A 20128-nucleotide genomic window follows, 5' to 3' on the forward strand; every position below is an offset into this window, starting at 1 on the left:
ACGTATAGAAAGAAAAAACAAAGGGCACCCATAAGGTTAACTAACTGGACTTGCAATTCATCCTTGTTAGATATCTTGTAACGAAACCACTTGTAAATCTTGGGTTTCTTTTGGTTTAAGTATCTGGTTCAATTAAGTGAAGAGACAAACATCTATGTGGGTAGAGTAAGAATAATGAGAAGAAAAGTCGATCAGATAAAGGAGAAATGGCTGGTGGTCGAGGAATATAGAGAAGGCATGAATAGAGAAAAGGGAATGCAGGACTGGAGAGTAAGTGAATAATGATTTCTTTCTGAGGAAGTGTTCCCGCATAGACATGGAAAAAGTTGATAATAAAATGAAATCCAGAAGGAAAGAAAGAAAGAAAGGAAAGACAGAGAGAGAGAGGGAGAGAGAGAGATAGAAAGAGAAAAGAAGAATACGAATAAGAATAAGAAAGAATTTCCTTACCGATTATCCGTCTTCTCACAAGAAAGACGGGAAATTAGAGTGAATTTTTATGTGGTGACGTAAGCAGCCAGTCTCCCTTACCAGATCGCTGAGATTAATGGGAAATTTGAAAGTTGTCACCATTGGGAAGTCTTGCCGATACCAGAAGCAGCATAAATATCGACGAAACACATGCTTACAAACCGCGGATTTATGGTAAGGAATGAAGCCATCCTCAAGAAGAAGAAGAAGAAGAAGAAGAAGAAAAAGAAGAAGAAGAAGAAGAAGAAGAAGAAGAAGAAGAAGAAGAAGAAGAAGAAGAAGAAGAAGAAGAGGAGGAGGAGGAGGAGGAGGAGGAGGAGGAGGAGGAGGAGGAGGAGGAGGAGGAGGAGGAGGAGGAGGAAAAGAAGAAGAAGAAGAAGAAGAAGAAGAAGAAGAAGAAGAAGAAGAAGAAGAAGAAGAAGAAGAAGAAGAAGAAGAAGAAGAAGAAGAAGAAGAAGAAGAAGAAGAAGAAGATGATGATGATGATGATGAAAAAAAAAAAAGAATAAGAAGAAAGGAGGAAAAGAAGTGAGAAAGGAAAAGAAAACAGAAAGAAAAAGAAAAAATGAAAAGAAAAAGAAAAGAAAAAGAGAAAGTAAAAGAATGTGTGTACCAGTGTTATGTGACAGACTAAAGCTCTGGAAAGACGATTACAAAGACAAGGCACTGACAGACAGCGGCACTAAGACCCGAGTTACACAGGCACGTACACCTGAAAATGAAATAATGTCAGGAATACCCTCCATCCATCCCCAGTGCTTCAAACGATACAGACCTTAAAATATTCCGTGCCAGCGAGGGTGGAAAAAAAACGGGAGGGGAGGGTGAACACAATTCTGAACTTTAGCTTAAACTACTTCTTCAACCTTAAGCCAAAATACAAGTTTTCGAAAACATCCGGATTGAGAGAGTTACGCTTATTCTTCGGATGTACTTTAAGAGTAAACAAAAATACAGTAAATACGAAAAAAAAAAAAAATACAGTGTAGGACTTCAAAGCTGCCTGTGTGTATTTCTTTAAGAGTATACATAAATATACAACAGGAAATCGGTCCCTCAGAGTAATAGTTGAAAGCATCCAGTCAAGTCGTGTTAGTAGTGTGTATCACTTACACAGAAGCTTCTACATCTTTTACGTGCCTTGCTTTATTTTGTGAGGCAGCATCAGAGTACGGGTCTTGCATCCTGGAATTTTCTTATTAGTCAAATAGACCTTCCTGCGCGCTGATGCCCGTTCTAAATGTGAAGATGTAAAGCTGAGAGGCCGGCGTGATGGCATTCTGCTCCGTTGCACTGTTATTTTATGTTCCTTGCACGTGTATATTACCAGTACCTATGCCCTTAACCTGAAACCTCTTCTACGCCATGACATCAACTCTACTGCCTACATAAAGGATATAAAATAGATGGTATGAGTCCCGAAACAAGGCTGACGGACGGCACTGTGAGGACATCAGTTTGACAACAAGAATCACGGGTCCAGATGTAAATGAGTCAGTCTTCAAATCTCCTCCTCACTAATGAAAAAAAGTCTACTGCACTACAGGTAGGAATAAGCCGGACTAACAGCTTTAAGGCAGCGGTGTTCCCGTGTCGCAACTCACAGCGTGCAACAATCTGAGGGAAGTAACACCTGGCCTGTGTCTGCCGTCCGTCACCTGTCACCGCGTGGACCAAAAATAACTTCACACTGACATGATAGACAGCGGGTCCCCCCTGACAATGTACTGGGTTCTCATAGTTATAAGTAATGGTTACGAACTGATGCATACAAATGAATAGATGAGTAAGTAAATACACAGCTAAATCAATCAATCAATTAATAGCAAGACAAACAAATAAACAAGAAGATAAGTAACACTCGAATACATGCTGACAGTTTTTATTTATTTATTTATTCATTCTTTCTTTTTTTTTTTTTTTTGCCTAGTGAAAAAAAATACTAGAATTTTTATGCGAGATATTAGTATTTAGATCTGAATCATGCTATAAACATTCAGAATATGAGTAGGCACAGTTTTGGGCGAGTTTCTGTACCGCACGATAAACAATACTGCATTCATGAATTCATAATCGATGGATATTGTTACCACAGCGGCCGAGTGCCCAAAGTTAAGACAGCAGACCAGGACATCACCAGCCATGACGAACAGAAGCTGCCCGTCCATCCTTCAGAGGCTCCTTTGTACAGCTGCATCACCTGCCCCACAACCTCGAGCAGCGGTTCTCAGACTGTTACTTGGCGGCGCAGTAAAGGAACATCTTGGGCTTTGACGGCGCATTAATCTTGTAGTCGTTGTTTTGCAGGCTAACTAAAAGGGATAAATTTAAGAACATATATCATCTTGAAATTATTAAACGGTGCACTGTGGTGATAGCCGCGGTGCACAGTTTGGGAATTACTGACGTATACGAGCACAGTATCACGTGTACTTACAGATCAAATACCTGAATTGGCACTGTTTTTACTTTCACCGTGACCTCCTCCCTGCTGAGGCCGTCCAGAGCACTATGAAAATGTGTTTGTATGGACTCGCCAAAAGAGAGAGAGAGAGAGAGAGAGAGAGAGAGAGAGAGAGAGAGAGAGAGAGAGAGAGAGAGAGAGAGAGAGAGAGAGAGAGAGAGAGAGAGAGAGAGAGAGAGAGAGAGAGAGAGAATAGGACACAACATACACACAATTATTTGAGACTAGAATACTGAAAATAAATCTACAGAGCCGGACGTGATTAAAAGGAAAAAAAAAACTATTCATCAGTGAAAAAGTCAGATGTTCTATAAAATGACAATGAGGTGGATAGAACTTATACAAGTTTAAGAGCACAAAGGAAACTTAGTGAGGCCTTGACTTCCACTTTAAAGAGATTGAGAAAGAAACCACCGCTCATTCCAAAATCGCTAACTTTGGGAGCAAAAATTTACTTGCCGAGAAAAACAACACAAACTACAATTCATGATAAAAAAAAAATACATATATGTTTTTTTTATTTCACAAGCGCTGACACAATAGTATTTATAAGACATATTGGAACAACCATATGCGTGAACCAGACAACGAGACAAGTCATTACCAATAAGTGTCGTAACAAGCATGAAAAATGACAGGATAAGTCAGCAATTTTCTTTTATTAGATAAGTGTAAAAAAAAAAAAAAAAAAAAAAAAGAAAAGAAAACCATATGAATGTTTCACAGTGACCATACGCCGCCGCCGTGTCAACAAAATCCTCCTCACTGTTCCATATACATACATTCACTCCCTCACTGTATTCCATTTACATAAAGTTAATTTCACTTGGTTATTGCCATCAAACTAATAACCCACATTGGTAGTGGGTTTTGTTGTATAATTGTAGGGTGTGTGTGTGTGTGTGTGTGTGTGTGTGTGTGTGTGTGTGTGTGTGTGTGTGTGTGTGTGTGTGTGTGTGTGTGTGTGTGTGTGTAAGAGTGTGAGTTTATGATAAAACACTTTTCCGGTCTCATGAATATGCTAAGCCACACACCTACCCAAACACAAACACAAACACACACACACACACATACACACACACACACACACACATTTTGAGGTTAAACTGCACTAAACTCGTCTACCTTCACTTGATTAGATGGGCGACCTGGTTGTGTTCCTCCTCCTCCTTCTCAGCAGACGTCAGGAGAGAGGCTGGATGTCTCTCTCTCTCTCTCTCTCTCTCTCTCTCTCTCTCTCTCTCTCTCTCTCTCTCTCTCTCTCTCTCTCTCTCTCTCTCTCTCTCTCTCTCTCTTCCTTTGACTTCATCCTCCAACACTTTGAAGAGCCCCAATAAGCTTTAATATTGAGCGTGGCGTCGTTGGCCTCACTCCTTTAATGGCTGGAAAGAACGGACAATGAAGGCACTGTAATTTGATCTCGCAAAACGCATCCAAGCGGCGCCGGAACAAAGACAAGAGGAGGAGGAGGAGGAGGAAGGTCGGTGCATATGGTGCATTTCTAGCATGATGAGGTATCTGTGTGTGTGTGTGTGTGTGTGTGTGTGTGTGTGTGTGTGTGTGTGTGTGTGTGTGTGTGTGTGTGTGATTTGTTCTAATGTACACTTATTTCAGTTAGTTTACGTATATAGAGTATTAAGTAGCTGTAATTTTGTATGTTACTATGCTATTTACCTGACTATGTATGTAAGGTACCAGCGTTGTGTTGAAAAAATAATGACACACTTGTGATAAATAAACGTATCTCTATATTTATCTACTTATCATTGTGTGTGTGTGTGTGTGTGTGTGTGTGTGTGTGTGTGTGTGTGTGTGTGTGTGTGTGTGTGTGTGTGTGTGTGTGTGTGTGTGTGTGTGTGTGTGTGTGTGTGTGTGTGTGTGTGTGTGTGTGTGTGCTGTAGTGGTAGTGGTGGTGAAAGGATCAATGAATGCAAAGTTACGTGGGTTGCAAACTTCTGAGAATTAATCTTTTTTTTTTTGTATGTCTTTCTCGTTCGTTTTCTCCTTGACAAAAGCTTCCTCTCAATTAGTCCCTCTTGACACGGCTAACTTTGGTGCATAAAAACACGTTTGAATTTGGAATGAATAACTTAGTTCTTTCTGCTCCACATTCTCTCTCTCTCTCTCTCTCTCTCTCTCTCTCTCTCTCTCTCTCTCTCTCTCTCTCTCTCTCTCTCTCTCTCTCTCTCTCTCTCTCTCTCTCTCTCTCTCTCTCTCTCTCTCTCTCTCTCTCTCTCTCTCTCTCTCTCTCTCTCTCTCTCTCTCTCTCTCTGTCTCTCTCTCTGGCACTAACCTGCACAATGAGTAATATCTCCTCGTCATTCTTACGCAATGCACCGCGCCAGCCAGTCCCTTCCGCCGACAGTTAAAATATATTGCACGATTTTATCCGCACAATGAGACATTTTGTCTGGGTTGCCTTCCTTTACTGGGATATCAGGCTGGTATGTATAAAGACAGGTAGTTCCATCCGCAACCATGAAAAGATAAATATTCGCATGATTTCATAAACGTATTCATAGAAAGAAATTGCAATATATATATATATATATATATATATATATATATATATATATATATATATATATATATATATATATATATATATATATATATATATATATATATATATATTTTTTTTTTTTTTTTTCATTAATACCCTACGTATCTTAATACTTTCTTGTTCCTTGAAAAGTCCAGGCGGAAAATTTTAAATGGAAGATTCGTATTGTATGATGTTAATGATATTTCCTTGTATATTTTGACATCTATTCCACTGATAATGGATAACAATGTATTGCAAGTAAATAAACAGATAAATAAATAAATAAATAAACAAATAAATAACCTTGAAATAAATAAACAAATAAATATGAAATAAATAGATATAATAAAGCAAGAAGAGATGGTAATCTATTTTAAATTAAACGGGGAAACAACTTCATTCTGATACGTGACGCTAAACCGCAGAGACGACCTACTCTTTGTACAACGAACCCAGCGTGTCATGTCCCATCGCTGCTCGTCTCATTAACTCACACAACAGCATGCTCAATAAACCCTAAGAATTCTAGGTCACTTCCCTAGACTGAATGACACGCATTCACAATAACACCATGCTGAATAAAACCAAAGGATTCTAGGTCATCTCTCCGTCAGAACACCTCCATGACGGTAAGAGACTCACTCAAACACCATGATCACTAAAACTACGAATTTTGATCACTTTCCTATCAGATCACTTCCCTGACTGACACTAACTCACACAAACACCATGATCACTGATATTCTGATCACTTTCATTATCAGATCACTTCCTTGACTATAACAGCAACTCACACAACACCATGCTCAAAAATACTAAGAATTCTGGGTCACTTCTCCATCCCACTTCCGTGACTGTAGTGAAGCACGCCAGCAGGTGCCTTTCCCATTCTGGTAAAGTTGCCAGTCGAGTAAACATTATGCTTCACAGATACACTAAACCTCAAAACACATTAATGCCTGACACAAATAGTCCAGTGTGACACAGTGCATTTTACACATGATACTACAAACAGCGGATCGTATCGCGTATGTATTTATATGTGTTTCATTTGTTTCTGACACACATTTCATGGAATTTGTGTTTACTCGCATATCGATGAGATCTGGACTGCGGACACTGGCAACATTTTGGTTATGAATATTATTTCCAGAAATGCGATGAAACGTTTATTTTTTTCTTATCGTGGAAATACTCTGTTCTGGAACACGACCGCACAGAGAAACACGGCAGGTCAGCGAGACAACGCAATGCTCTTACTCATCGCTGCTTTCTCTCTCAATACGAAACTGTCTCAAGATCTAAATGAGTCGCTAACAGACGAGTATTGGTGACGCAGGCTGGTGATCGTGGTCTGAGACGTCCTTGAGAGAAGTTGTAATTCTAGTTTTCTTGAAATATAAAAAAATGTGAAGCAGAAAATATAAGAATGTATATAAAAGAGAAAAGTTTTAGAGGGGAGGCAATCAGGCAGACAGACACACAGACAGACACACAAAGAAACATGCAGAAAAGATAAAAAACAAAATACACGCACGCTCTCTCTCTCTCTCTCTCTCTCTCTCTCTCTCTCTCTCTCTCTCTCTCTCTCTCTCTCTCTCTCTCTCTCTAAAATAAAAAAAAAACCCTAAAAATATCTGAAATCATCATGAAATGCACACACACACACACACACACACACACACACACACACACACACACACACACAGCCTCCCCCTACACAAACACACACCTTCATCCCCCCTCCCAACACACACACACACACACACACACACACACACACACACACACACACACACACACACACACACACACACACACACACACACACACACACACACACACACACACACAGACACACACACACACACACACACACACACAGAAAACCTTTACCTCACCATCATCGCAACTGCTACATCGCCACTTGCCCTTCACACACACTCATCCTGGGAACACTTCAGGCACCACCAGCTCTTCAGTTCCGCGAGGAGCAACCCGCCACCCAGAAGCCAGAGAGAGACCTTGGTGGCAGTGATCACACAGCCATCAGAAACTCATCACATGTCACCATTACTCCCTCCTCCCCTGGGAACGCGAAACCGAGAGAGAGAGAGAGAGAGAGAGAGAGAGAGAGAGAGAGAGAGAGAGAGAGAGAGAGAGAGAGAGAGAGAGAGAGAGAGAGAGAGAGAGAGAGAGAGAGAGAGAGAGAGAGAGAGAGAGAGAGAGAGAGAGAGAGAGAGAGAGAGAGAGAGAGAGGGGGGGGGGGGTCAGGCTGGGGGAGGGAGTTGTGATCACTTTCAGATAGCAATTTAGTCTGATACAAACTCAAAGGAGGATAATATTATGTGAGGTCTTTTTTCCTAAGAAGATGAGGAAGCCCTGAAAAAAGAGGAGGAAGAAAAAGAGGAGGAGGAGGAGGAGGAGGAGGAGGAGGAGGAGGAGGAGGAGGAGGAGGAGGAGGAGGAGGAGGAGGAGGAGGAGAATGGAAGAGAAGGAGGAAGCGAATGGTGGAGATAAAATATAAACTCTAACAAGGATGTGAAAGGAGGACAAGGGAATTGAGATGAACTCTGCCCAAAGGTATAGAAAATGGAGAGATAGGAAGAAGATAAGGGCATAAAAAGAAGAAGCAAGATATTCTGATTCTATTTTAGCTTTCTCTCTCTCTCTCTCTCTCTCTCTCTCTCTCTCTCTCTCTCTCTCTCTCTCTCTCTCTCTCTCTCTCTCTCGCTACTTAACTACCAAGCTGTCGAAGTATGTATATTTCTATCCATTTATCTATCTATCTATTCGTCTATCTAATTATCTACATATCCATTCACCTTTCTATCTTTATCTAGGAGTATGTACCTGTCAATATAACTATATATGCATGCATATACCTAGCTATTTATCTATCTATCTCTGCACACATAGACAAGCGACACACACACACACACACACACACACACACACACACACACACACACACACACACACACACACACACACACACACACACACACACAGGTGCAGCAAATAACCCTCACACTAACACTCACATATCAAATAATGCACCACTCAATTGCTGGCTTTCCATTATCCTCCTCTTCCCTGAGCCAGCGACACCTATCAATAAATTATATCGCGCAATTAATGAGCATCTGCATCGCTTACTACCAGCTGCTCGGTGCCAATGACAAATTACCCGCCTGACCGACAGCCTGTCAAGCGTGCGACTCATCAGTATCGTGCAAACGTCTGCTAATGGAGTGCCTCTGCTGGCGCGGGGCGGTGGGCGAGCTGGAATGAACCCCGTGATCGTGAAGCTGAACTAAAACTAGGGTCGTATTCTAAAATTATGCTACGTTCTGTTTTGAAAGGCCACGTTTTGATATGTGGTGTTCTCAGTTTTTTTTTATTTTTTTTTTATTTGGATCATGAAAATATTCTTATAAACTAATATTTTTTTTCACTAGATGCTGTCCATGTTCTGAAACATTTTATTCTCTTACTCTTTATTTTCAAAATCTACAATATATGATCTGTGTTATTCTCACGAGTGCCTTTTTTCATGTTGATTGTGTTGCATTCTTGTTACGCTATTTAAATACATAGAATAATGAAAACGTCCTTAGAGACCTATACATTTTCCACTAGAACTAAAAGTCTGTATTTCTAAATGATGTTGTGCTCTCTGTTTTGAAAAGCCACGTTTTGATTTGTGGTGTTTTCACGTTTTTTTTTTTTTTCGTGCTGATGGTGTAAAATTATTATTACACTGTCATTCTTTAGCCGTTACACAGCTAAAGAATTGTGCCTGCTACGAATAATGAATTTAATATAATTAGGACCATAAAAAATATCTAATATCTTCCACCAGAGAATGTTGAAAGTTATGAAGCAAAGGAGCCGAAATATTAGATAGATATGGATCCTTATGTCGAAACACTTCTCTCACACTTTCAAAATCCATATCATGATCTGATGTGTTCTCAGGGCTGCATTTCTTCTTAATGACGGAATGGAATTCTTATTGTTAGTAGGATAATGAAAACAGTCGAAAATCTAAACATTTTCCACCGGAGCCTGTCCATATTGTGAAACATTTTGCTCTTTCATACGTATTTCCAAAGATCACATTATATCATCTATGGCGTTCTCCTGTGTATTTATTTATTTATTTATTTTTTCGTACTTATGGTGTAAAATTCTTCACCTATTATCAGTAAAACCATGGGAACAACCTTGAAAACCCCAATATCTTCCACAAGAGCTTGTTAAAAGTGTAAAAGTGTAGGAGAGTAAGAGATTAAGACATAAGGAGCTAAAATGTTTGAGAATATTGTAAATGAACTAGCAAAGAAGTGACGGAAATAACACTCGTAAGGTAAGTTTGGGAGTGAGAGTAAAGATATTGCAGCAAAAACTTTTACTAAGCTCAAGGTGGGCGTGAAAAACAAGCATGAGTGATGTGGAGAAGAAAAGAAAACGAGAGAAAAAAAAATGAGTGAAAAGAACGTGCAGGTAGTTATTCCCTTCTTCACTACAGTTCGCTTTCTTTCGTCTGATGTTTCAGTTTGCTTCGTGCACCGTGGAAGGTATATCTTTATTTGCGCTTTTGTATTGCTCTATTTGTCTCTACCTGTCTGCCTGAGTCTCTCCGTCCATCTTTTTTTCTTTCTTGTTTATATTTAATTTCCCTTTTTAGTTTGTTTTTGGTAATATTTTCACCCTGTTACCTCTCTCTCTCTCTCTCTCTCTCTCTCTCTCTCTCTCTCTCTCTCTCTCTCTCTCTCTCTCTCTCTCTCTCTCGCTCTCGCTCTCCCCTCCACCACCTGTAATTTAGCCCTGCAGGTGTAGCCGGCGGGCGCGGGGCACTGCGAGGGAAGCTTAATACAAATTTATATCTACTGAGGGGAGAGGGCAGCGAGAGAGAGAGAGAGAGAGAGAGAGAGAGAGAGAGAGAGAGAGAGAGAGAGAGAGAGAGAGAGAGAGAGAGAGAGAGAGAGAGAGAGAGAGAGAGAGAGAGAGAGAGAGAGAGAGAGAGAGAGAAATAGGAAACAAAGGGAAAAGATTAACAATACAAAAAAAGTAACATTAAAAATAGGAAAAAAAAAGACCGAAACAAGGACTAAATGAAATGAAATGAAACACACACACACACACACACACACACACACACACACACACACACACACACACACACACACACACACACACACACACACACTCTCTTCACTAGGTAACATACACGATCGTCAATAGCACACCTCAGCAATAGCAATCCACACAGGTAATGGGCGAGGCGTTATTTGGATGCCCTGGTATTAGCAAAGTGCAGGACTCGGCCTGGAAAAGTAAAAGCTGGTTCCACTCCACTCTCTTCCAGCTCATATGGGGTTTTTAAAGTTGTATTTCTATTTTTTTTTTTTTTTTTTGTCTTTTCTTTTACGCACTTTCTCATCTTCTATATTTCACGATTCCTTTACTTTCTTGTCTCTCTCCCTCTCTCTCTCTTTCAGTTCATATGGGTTTTTAAAAATGTTTATATATATATATATATATATATATATATATATATATATATATATATATATATATATATATATATATATATATATATATATATATATATTTTTTTTTTTTTTTTTTTTTTTTTTTTTAATGTAGTTTTTGATCTTTCTTTCATAGAATTTCTTTCTTCTCTCTTACAGCTCGTAAGATTTTTAAAGTTTTGTTTGTTTTCTATGTACTTTCTGATGTTTTTTAGTTTATTTTTCATGTTCTTTTGTTCGTAATTTCTCTAATTTGTGACTGTCTACCTTTCATAGTTTTATTGATTATCTTCTTCACGGTAAGCTCTCCTAACTCTCCTACCTGTGCGGCTTACCCGACCTGTTTCCTCTAAGGCTTGTGCAGGAGGGAGAAGAGGGTGGAGAGAGAGCTTTCTGCTTTGCTGTTCTTTTCTTCTGCTATCACCTTAGTAGTCTTAGGATCGGTCACTTCGTGAGAACCGCAAGGCCTGTTGTGGCCTGTATTTCTATGTAACGCTATGTAACTTGGTTCTTCGATATAGTTTTCAGTGATCTGCTGTCTCACCTTTCATCATTATTTTTCTCTCTTTTACCTATTACCATTCAGTTCCTGTAGCTGTGGTCTGAAATGGAAATTTTCTAAACTGTCATTTCCCGAGCTCTTCACAGTCCCTTTCCTTTCCGATCTAATACGTTTCACAATTTTCTCTCTCTCTCTCTCTCTCTCTCTCTCTCTCTCTCTCTCTCTCTCTCTCTCTCTCTCTCTCTCTCTCTCTCTCTCTCTCTCTCTCTCTCTATCTATCTATCTATCTATTTATCTATCTATCTATCTTCCTTCCACACTTTCCCACTTTCAGACCCATTTTTACGGAGTTTTCTGCTTTTTTATTTATCTTTTACCTATCAGCTCCTGCATTTTCTAACATGTCTTTCACGTTTCCTCAACTGTGTGATTTATATTTAGCAGTTTCTCACTTTCTAACTTCTCATCTTTCTTGGTTTTTCTACTTTCCGATCGTCTATCTTTCACGGATTCTTTTTCCTTAGTCTTTAGAAAAAAATTCACTCTGAAAAGAAAACTGGAAAGATTTATGATCTACACACTATTTCCTGAGCTTCCATCTTTCATCAGACACATTTTTTTTTTTTATAGTTTTTCTCTTTCATAGCATAGATCATGAAATTAATCGTTTTATATTCTACTTTCTAAACTTATATTCCCCAGTTCTCTCTACTCTATTTTCTGAACTTCCATCTTTCACCTGATTTCTTTTTCTTTAGCAGTTTTCTTCTTCATAACGTAAATCATGAAAATTAATCTTTCTATATTCTACTTCCTAAATTTATATTCCCCAGTTTCTCTTTCTCTTGTACTCAGTAAATCGTAATCTTTCACACACGCGCGCCGCTCCACGCCTATTAATGTTGCAGCAGCGCCATGACACACAATCAATCTTCACTCGTGTGCGTCATTCCCTCTCTATGGATCCGGTTATCTGTTTCATTCCTCGTCTGAGTTACTGTGAAGCGAAGCGAAAACACCGTGATAGTTTTGATTGGTCACATGAAAAAAATTTTAAAAATACAGGAAGTGCATCATATTGTATTACATTGTATTTCGCCTATATTTTTCCTCCCGCTCTCTTTGTCATGCATTGCTCCACGTAAAGGGCTGTGGAAAAATGTGGAAAAAAATAAAAGATCTATGAAAAAATAGTAACTAAAAGTAAAAACCTTTGTCTAGCCCGTCCCCTGTTAAAATGTTGTTTTACGAATATAAATAAAACTTCTCGTCAGAGATATTTTTCTGATGGCAGGATAATTTAAGAAGTTTTTTTTTTTTTCCATTCATTCATTCACTTTTAATTAATTTCTTTTTCTTTTTTTTTTATTTTGTTTTATATATATTTTTTTTTCTAATTGGTGTCAATTGCGGTTATTGTGTAGTGTACCTCACTAACTGTTTCTTCCAGCATAATTCAGCTATTCTTTATATTTTTTTCGTTGAAAAATATAATGTAATATAATATAATATAATATAATATATATATATATATATATATATATATATATATATTATATATATATATATATTATATATATATATATAATATATATATATATATATATATATATATATATATATATAATATATATATATATATATATATATATATATATATATATATATATAAACTTACAGAAGCTTTTTATTCCTATTATGTAAAGAAAGTTACAGGAATATTTTTTGAAAACTTTCCTTCATATATATATATATATATATATATATATATATATATATATATATATATATATATATATATATATATATATATATATATATATATATATATATATAATATATATATATTATATATATATATATATATATATATATTCATCTTTCTCTGCATAAGCAGAATGTCAGGAAAATATATTTTAATTTTGTAAGGAGAACTAATTCCATACACGTGCAATACTGATGAGGAAAAATGAACATGCGATTACAAAACAAAATTTATTCATGAATGTCGTTTACTGTTGTTTTCTGTCTTCATTATAACATACAAGCAGAAACACAGTCATTAGTCATTACCTTAACAGCTATCACTACGGTGCTGAACCATTACGCCTTTGGTTAGTTAGCTACCAACAAGGATATTGTTTTTCAATTCTCTCTCTCTCTCTCTCTCTCTCTCTCTCTCTCTCTCTCTCTCTCTCATCTCTCTCTCTCCTCTCTCTCTTTAAACTGTCAATGACAACAATATTTTCACCTCGTCACTCGTACATGATTGATGAATTACCACGATCATCCTGTTTGTGTTTCTGTCTGTATATCTTTGTGTTTGCGCGCCAATAAATCTTAAAATCATTCGTCTGCGTCAGAGAAACAACCTCCTGATACCAGAGTGGCTGTGGTGGCGGTGCGTGGAGAGCGGGGTGGTGGTGTAGCGGTGTTGGCCACTGTACTGCATATGGCTCAATTGGTGCTGAGGTTGATAGCGTTGGCACGACACGTGGGAGTGCTCGTGCAATGTTGTTACAAGTGTCCAATTTCTTCACTAGCCTTTCCACCACCTTCATTTCGTGAAGTGATCGGTTCTAATTGTTTTTTCATTAGTGTTCAGCAGCATTTGTTTCTCGCCTATTCTCATCGCCGCGAGTCTGATTACAATGACCGCTCTTTTCGTTCCTCCTAAGTACATGTCACTGTCGTTTCTTTTATATTCCTATCAATTTCTCATCAACACTGTGCTGACTGTCTTGCATTTCATTTAACATCATTTATCTATTATTATATGATTTTTAGACGTATATTTACATCATACATGTTTCGGTATAAGTTTAGCATATGTTGTTAAGCTGTTGGTACCACTTAACTTTACCAATCAATGTGATCTTTTCATTTCTTCCTTTTCCCAGAGGCGGGCTGTGTGTGGAGGAGCCCCGAGACAGCGCCTCCCGCCACGCCGCCCCCGTCACAGGTGAGGCTGAGCAGCGCCGTCACGCAGAACAGGTCGCACAGGAGAAGTAATTCGATATAATGTAAGGCTGACTGGCTAGACCAGCGAGGTAACAGCAGCAGTAAAGGGAGGCCACACGGTTGGTGGAGAAATGAGATTGAAAAGTTTCAAGACGAAACTTGACAAAGATTGGCACAGTGCTGGGACTTGAGGAGAAAAGTTTGAAGATCCCTTTCTTCAGCAGCGGGCTGCTGCTGCTGCTGCTACTGCTGTTGCTGATAATGATGATAGTGATGATGATGATGATGATGATGATGATGATGATGATAATAATGGCAGCACATCTGCGCTATTAGAATACTAAATTATTAATATAGCTGAGGACATAAATTAAAATGCAAACAACACGGGTGAAAGTGAAATAGTTAACAAATATTAATATACAATAAATTAACTGTCTCTGGTCGCATATGCATCACAAGACAGGTGCGTTTAAAATATGGTGACAGGTAAAAAATTTTTCATCCACTTGTTAACAAGTAGGCAAGCAATCTCACTGACTTATACAACGCTTGTTCTTTGATGAGACCACATTTCTCTGACAACAAACTCACCGGTCACATGTTGAGGAGAGCAGACAATACGACGCTCATTTTCACTGTCCAAAATCCAGAGGCAGGTGCAGACGGGTTAGACAGTGCGTCTCATCAACGCTGCTGTGTTTGCTACACAGAAGCTTTTTTTCTCTTTTTTAAATTCTCATTGTATTCCATGGGCACGACAGTTTGACAACGATGGGGGAGTGCGGTAAACTGACACAATTACCTCTGGCAGGACAAGTGTACCTGACAAGTGGAGACAATTACTGGAATGCGGCGTGGTCACTGAGCCTCGTCCAATGAACGCGTCATGAAAAGTTGAGGGAAAATGTAAGTGGCGCTCAAACTCCGGTATTCGTATTTCCGATGTGCCCGAAATATGACACGCCGAAATGTACATTTGTACATGTACAGCGCCACCCTTGAAAAAAAAAAAAGTAAGGAAAATGGCAAATTCAAAAGCGACCCAATAAAAGGTAAATAAAACAGCAAATTCAAAAACCAAAAAAAATAATAAATAAAATAAAATAAGATAAAGAAAAACCGTATATTAAAAAAATGATCCTATAAAAAAATTCAGAAAACTATACATTCAAAACTGGAAGTACTAAGGGTTTACAAAATAAAAAAAAAATAACTATGAAAAGTATAAAAAAGATCCTGGATATTTAAAGATGGGGAAAGTGATAGGTAACAGTGCACTGAAAACGAATGCTCCTGTGTAAAAAAAAAGTAAATGATTCGGTAAGGTTAAAGGTGAAAACACTACAGATACCCTACAAGAAAATAAATATTACAAAAAGAAAATTAAAAATGTACGCTTAAATTTGCACGTACTTGAAGCTCATAAAGAAGAAAAATAAAAATAAAAATAGTAAGAAAACATTTAAATTCAAACGTGGAAGTATCATTGAATCATATACAGCATTAGAAAAAAAAATATTTTAAATGCACTGGAAGCTCACAGAAAAAAAAAAAAATAAATAAATAAATAAAGCAATGAAATATTCAACTACAAACGTGAAAGGACTGATAAAGCACATGCAAGATCTAAAAAAAAAAAAAAAAATATATATATATATATATATATATATATATATATATATATATATATATATATATAGATATATATATATATATATATATATATATATATATATATATATATATAAATATATATATATATTTTAATCGATATAAATATCATAAATTTCCTTGATGGCTTTGTTATTTACGCACATTTTAAAAAGTACTAAATGAGTAGTGAGGTAATTTAAATCCCAAATGATGTCTAATATAATAATAGCGACCTTTGTCCCTCCTTTCACACCCCCTGCCTCTCCGCTGGCTGGGCACAGGAGTAATGGGATTAGGGCATAACGAGGTGGTGTGTCAGGTAGAGGGAGACGAGGCTGACTTCCACGCCTCGTCCACCCCACAGTAACACTCAAATTGCTCTCTCTCTCTCTCTCTCTCTCTCTCTCTCTCTCTCTCTCTCTCTCTCTCTCTCTCTCTCTCTCTCCTCTCTCTCTCTCTCTCTCTCTCTCGTGCCCATGTACTCCTTCTTTTTTCATGTAGGTAACACCGTTCTCTCTCTCTCTCTCTCTCTCTCTCCTCTCTCTCTCTGCAGACATGTCCGTATGTTATGTGTTAATGCGTATAAGAGCTAAAGCACAAAATAAAACTCACCATAACCCAGGCTTAGTCAATTGACAGTCGTAAAGTCTTGTACTGCATGAAGCGGGCAAGTACTTATATTACCTGCTAATTAGGCAGTACCTTTGCTAAACCACGCGGGGGAGAGGGCCGGAATGACTCTCAACGCTCCAACGCTCCCCCTTGCAATGAAACGTTCTGGGTACGAATAAATTTGCATGCAGAAAACCGCGCCAGGAAGAGTTGAGTTGGTGAAAGTCTCCGTATGCGTAAGAAGCGACGAGTGAAATGCAGGCACGAGTCCCAGTGAGTGAGTGAAGGGCGGGACTCTGGAGGGACTTGGGAGGGAGGGAGAGGACGTTGGAGGGACTTGGGGAGGGAAGGAGGAAGGGAAAGAGAGAGGGAGGGACTTGTGAAGGAGGCTGGAAAGTCCGGCGGAGTATGTGATGTGGGAGTGAACGAATTCATTGGGGGAAAAAAATGGGAAGGGAAAAAAAATATTCGAAGTGAAGGTTCTAGAAAAGTCCAGTGATTGTGGACTATGTGCGGAAATAATTAGACATGTTTTATAGTACTGGGACTGCCATGCGATTCAAGAGTAAGGGAAGTTCGGCGAGGTATGTGATGCGAGTGAACGTGTCCAGTGGGAAATGATGGAAGGGGAAAAAAAATAAATAAATAATCGAAGCAAAGGAAGTATAGAGAAGCCCAAAAGACTGTATAGAAATAAATATACGTTTTTATACACGTAGTTCTGATGGCTTCTTACAGCTTCCCTTGTTATATATATATATTTTTTTTTTTTCCTAGTCTTGCACCTTTCCTTTCTGATCTTATGTTACTTTTTTTGTTCCGTTTTTTTCCTAATAATTTTAAGTACAATGATATAGTGTAAGTGTTAATCTTCGTAGTAAAAAAGAAAAATATACGAATGAACGTTTACTAGTACTGGCAAGCTTTAAGTTAAATGCTGAAATTAATTTATTATTATTTCTTTTATGTGATGATGTATTAAAATTAAACTAGAAGGGGAATGAGAAGGGGAATGAGAAAGGTAATGGAAGTTATTTCTCTCTCTCTCTCTCTCTCTCTCTCTCTCTCTCTCTCTCTCTCTCTCTCTCTCTCTCTGTCGTGCATGCAGTACTGCCTCTTTTCATGCAAACAACATCCTTTATTCTTCCTCTTCCTATGCAAACTTCCCTCTTCACCCCTCCCTCTCGCCTCTTTCTCCCCGGCTTTCTCTGTCTCGGGGAGAGAAGCGACACCACTCCAACAAACTCTCACCCTCACTCTCTCTCTCTCTCTCTCTCTCTCTCTCTCTCTCTCTCTCTCTCTCTCTCTCTCTCTCTCTCTCTGACTCATACAAATGAGGAATTAAAGAAAAAATAGACCAACAATCGCAAAATAAAAGAAAAAAAGAAAAACTAGAAAAGAAAAAAGAAAAGTTATAATTCATCATCTTTAAGTACCCCGCCCCACGCCAGGCACAGACCACACCGCCAGGGCCAGCAGCAGCAGCAGCAGCCCGTGAGTGGCGGCGTCCTTCTCCACAACACCTGAATACACGGTGTCATTATTTCATTAACTCTTGTAGGGACGGATGACGAATGGCCCACCTTTACGAATGGGACTCAGCTGGGCGTGGGCAAGGGTTATTCAAGGGTCGTGGTGAGGCGGGGACAGGACCAAGGAGGAAGAAGACCTTTGCCCTCTCAGTACATTGCATACAAGACCTCCACGGCTCGGCTAATGAACAGTTCTGGTAGGTCTTCGTATTGACGTCGAGGGTGCGTGGATAGGATTTACGGCATTTCTTTTTAAATCAAAAGAACTCAGCCCTTTGAATGTTATGGCCTCTGCTCAAACTTGTACCTTTTCGCTGCTACGGTCACCCTTTGTCAGCATTCAAGGCGCTGAGGGGAATTGTTTACATGGATACGGAAAGAGAGAGAGAGAGAAAAAAAAAAAAAAAACTGAGGGGAATTGTTTACATGGATACAGAAAAAAAAAATAGAGAGACAGAATGTGAAGTTAGTTTTGTCTTTTTTTCGGGTTTAGTGCATGTGTGTTTAAAAGAAAGAGACAGAGACAGACAGAATGTTTACTCATATTAAACAAATGCCTTAAATTCTGAATAGACCCTCAATAATATGATGGAAAAAAAAGAGAAAAGGAAAAAAAGTAAAAGAAGAAGAAAAAAAAAAAGAGAGAGGACTGCCGCCCACTGTCAATAACTTTACCTAGAGAACATGCCGCAGCTACACCGTCACCTGCCGAGAGAACAAAGGAACACACACACACACACACACACACACACACCTCGACTCACACAAGGCTGTGTCATCCGGAAGCATCTCTAGTTATGCATACACGAGAGAATCTTTGGTCTAACTCTTATTAGATAACATAATTTGAACTCTAAATAAATCATAATCAACGCTAAGGGGAAGGAAAACTGTTTGACTGACTGAGTAATTGACTGGTTGACTGATTGACTGTCGACTGATTGACTGTCGACTGATTGAGTGGCTGTGATAAGGCACCGCAACATTGAGATCACAGAACGTCAGGGAAGGAAGAAATGTGTGCATTAAAACTGAAAATCAAATCAGCACTACAGGAATGGAGAAACTGACTGACCGATTGACTGATTGTGGTAATACTCTGCAACACTGAAATAATACGACAGCAAGGAAGAAGGAAATATGTAACACTCAATACTGTTAACACGACAACCAACAAACAGAAACAGAAAGCAGAAACTGATTGATTAATAGTGGTAATACTCACAACATTAAGATAATACGACATCAGAGAAGGAGGAAATATGTAACTTGAATCCTGTAAACACGATAACACTATATCGCAAGGGGGAAACTGATCGACTGATTGTGGTAATCAGCCGCACAACTGAGATCACTGGGAAAAAGGAAATGTAGACCTTAGTGAGCGAGAGAGAGAGAGAGAGAGAGAGAGAGAGAGAGAGAGAGAGAGAGAGAGAGAAGAGAGAGAGAGAGAGAGAGAGAGAGAAAACATGACGTGCATATTTACAAGTCTATTCTTCGTCGTAACAGCATAAAAATTAACGACGTAGTTTTTCCACCTATCGTCGGACGTAAACTCTTCCCCATTATCATAGTTGGTGACATTATTCTCTCAAAGTGCATCCTGTTATGCATCCAGCCATTTGTCCTCTTCTAATCATTACAATATCTTCTCCCACCCACGCCGCCCACCCACCCTTGCTTGCATCTTCCCTGCCTGCACCTCCCTTCCGACGCCCCAGCACCCACCCAGGCCAGGCAGTGACTCAGATGGCCCGAGCTTCATGGCAAAGGATGAGGTGATAAATATTGGTAATAAGTAAAGACTCAATACCCAGGAGCGACACACCACAGCCCACCGCCGCC

At 38.9% G+C, this 20128-nt stretch overlaps 1 long non-coding RNA gene across 1 annotated transcript in view; it reads left to right on the forward strand.

Moving 5' to 3' along the window:
- Positions 1-15230, forward strand: part of LOC135106480 (uncharacterized) — a 61159-nt gene extending 45929 nt beyond the window's left edge. Inside the window, exon 2 of the long non-coding RNA XR_010271333.1 lies at positions 14423-15230. This is a non-coding gene — a long non-coding RNA (uncharacterized LOC135106480). The remainder of the gene's footprint in view (positions 1-14422) is intronic.
- The last annotated feature ends 4898 nt before the right edge of the window (positions 15231-20128 follow it).

This window comes from Scylla paramamosain, chromosome 2 (genome assembly GCF_035594125.1).
Source record: "Scylla paramamosain isolate STU-SP2022 chromosome 2, ASM3559412v1, whole genome shotgun sequence".
Classification (NCBI taxonomy): Eukaryota; Metazoa; Arthropoda; class Malacostraca; order Decapoda; family Portunidae; genus Scylla; species Scylla paramamosain.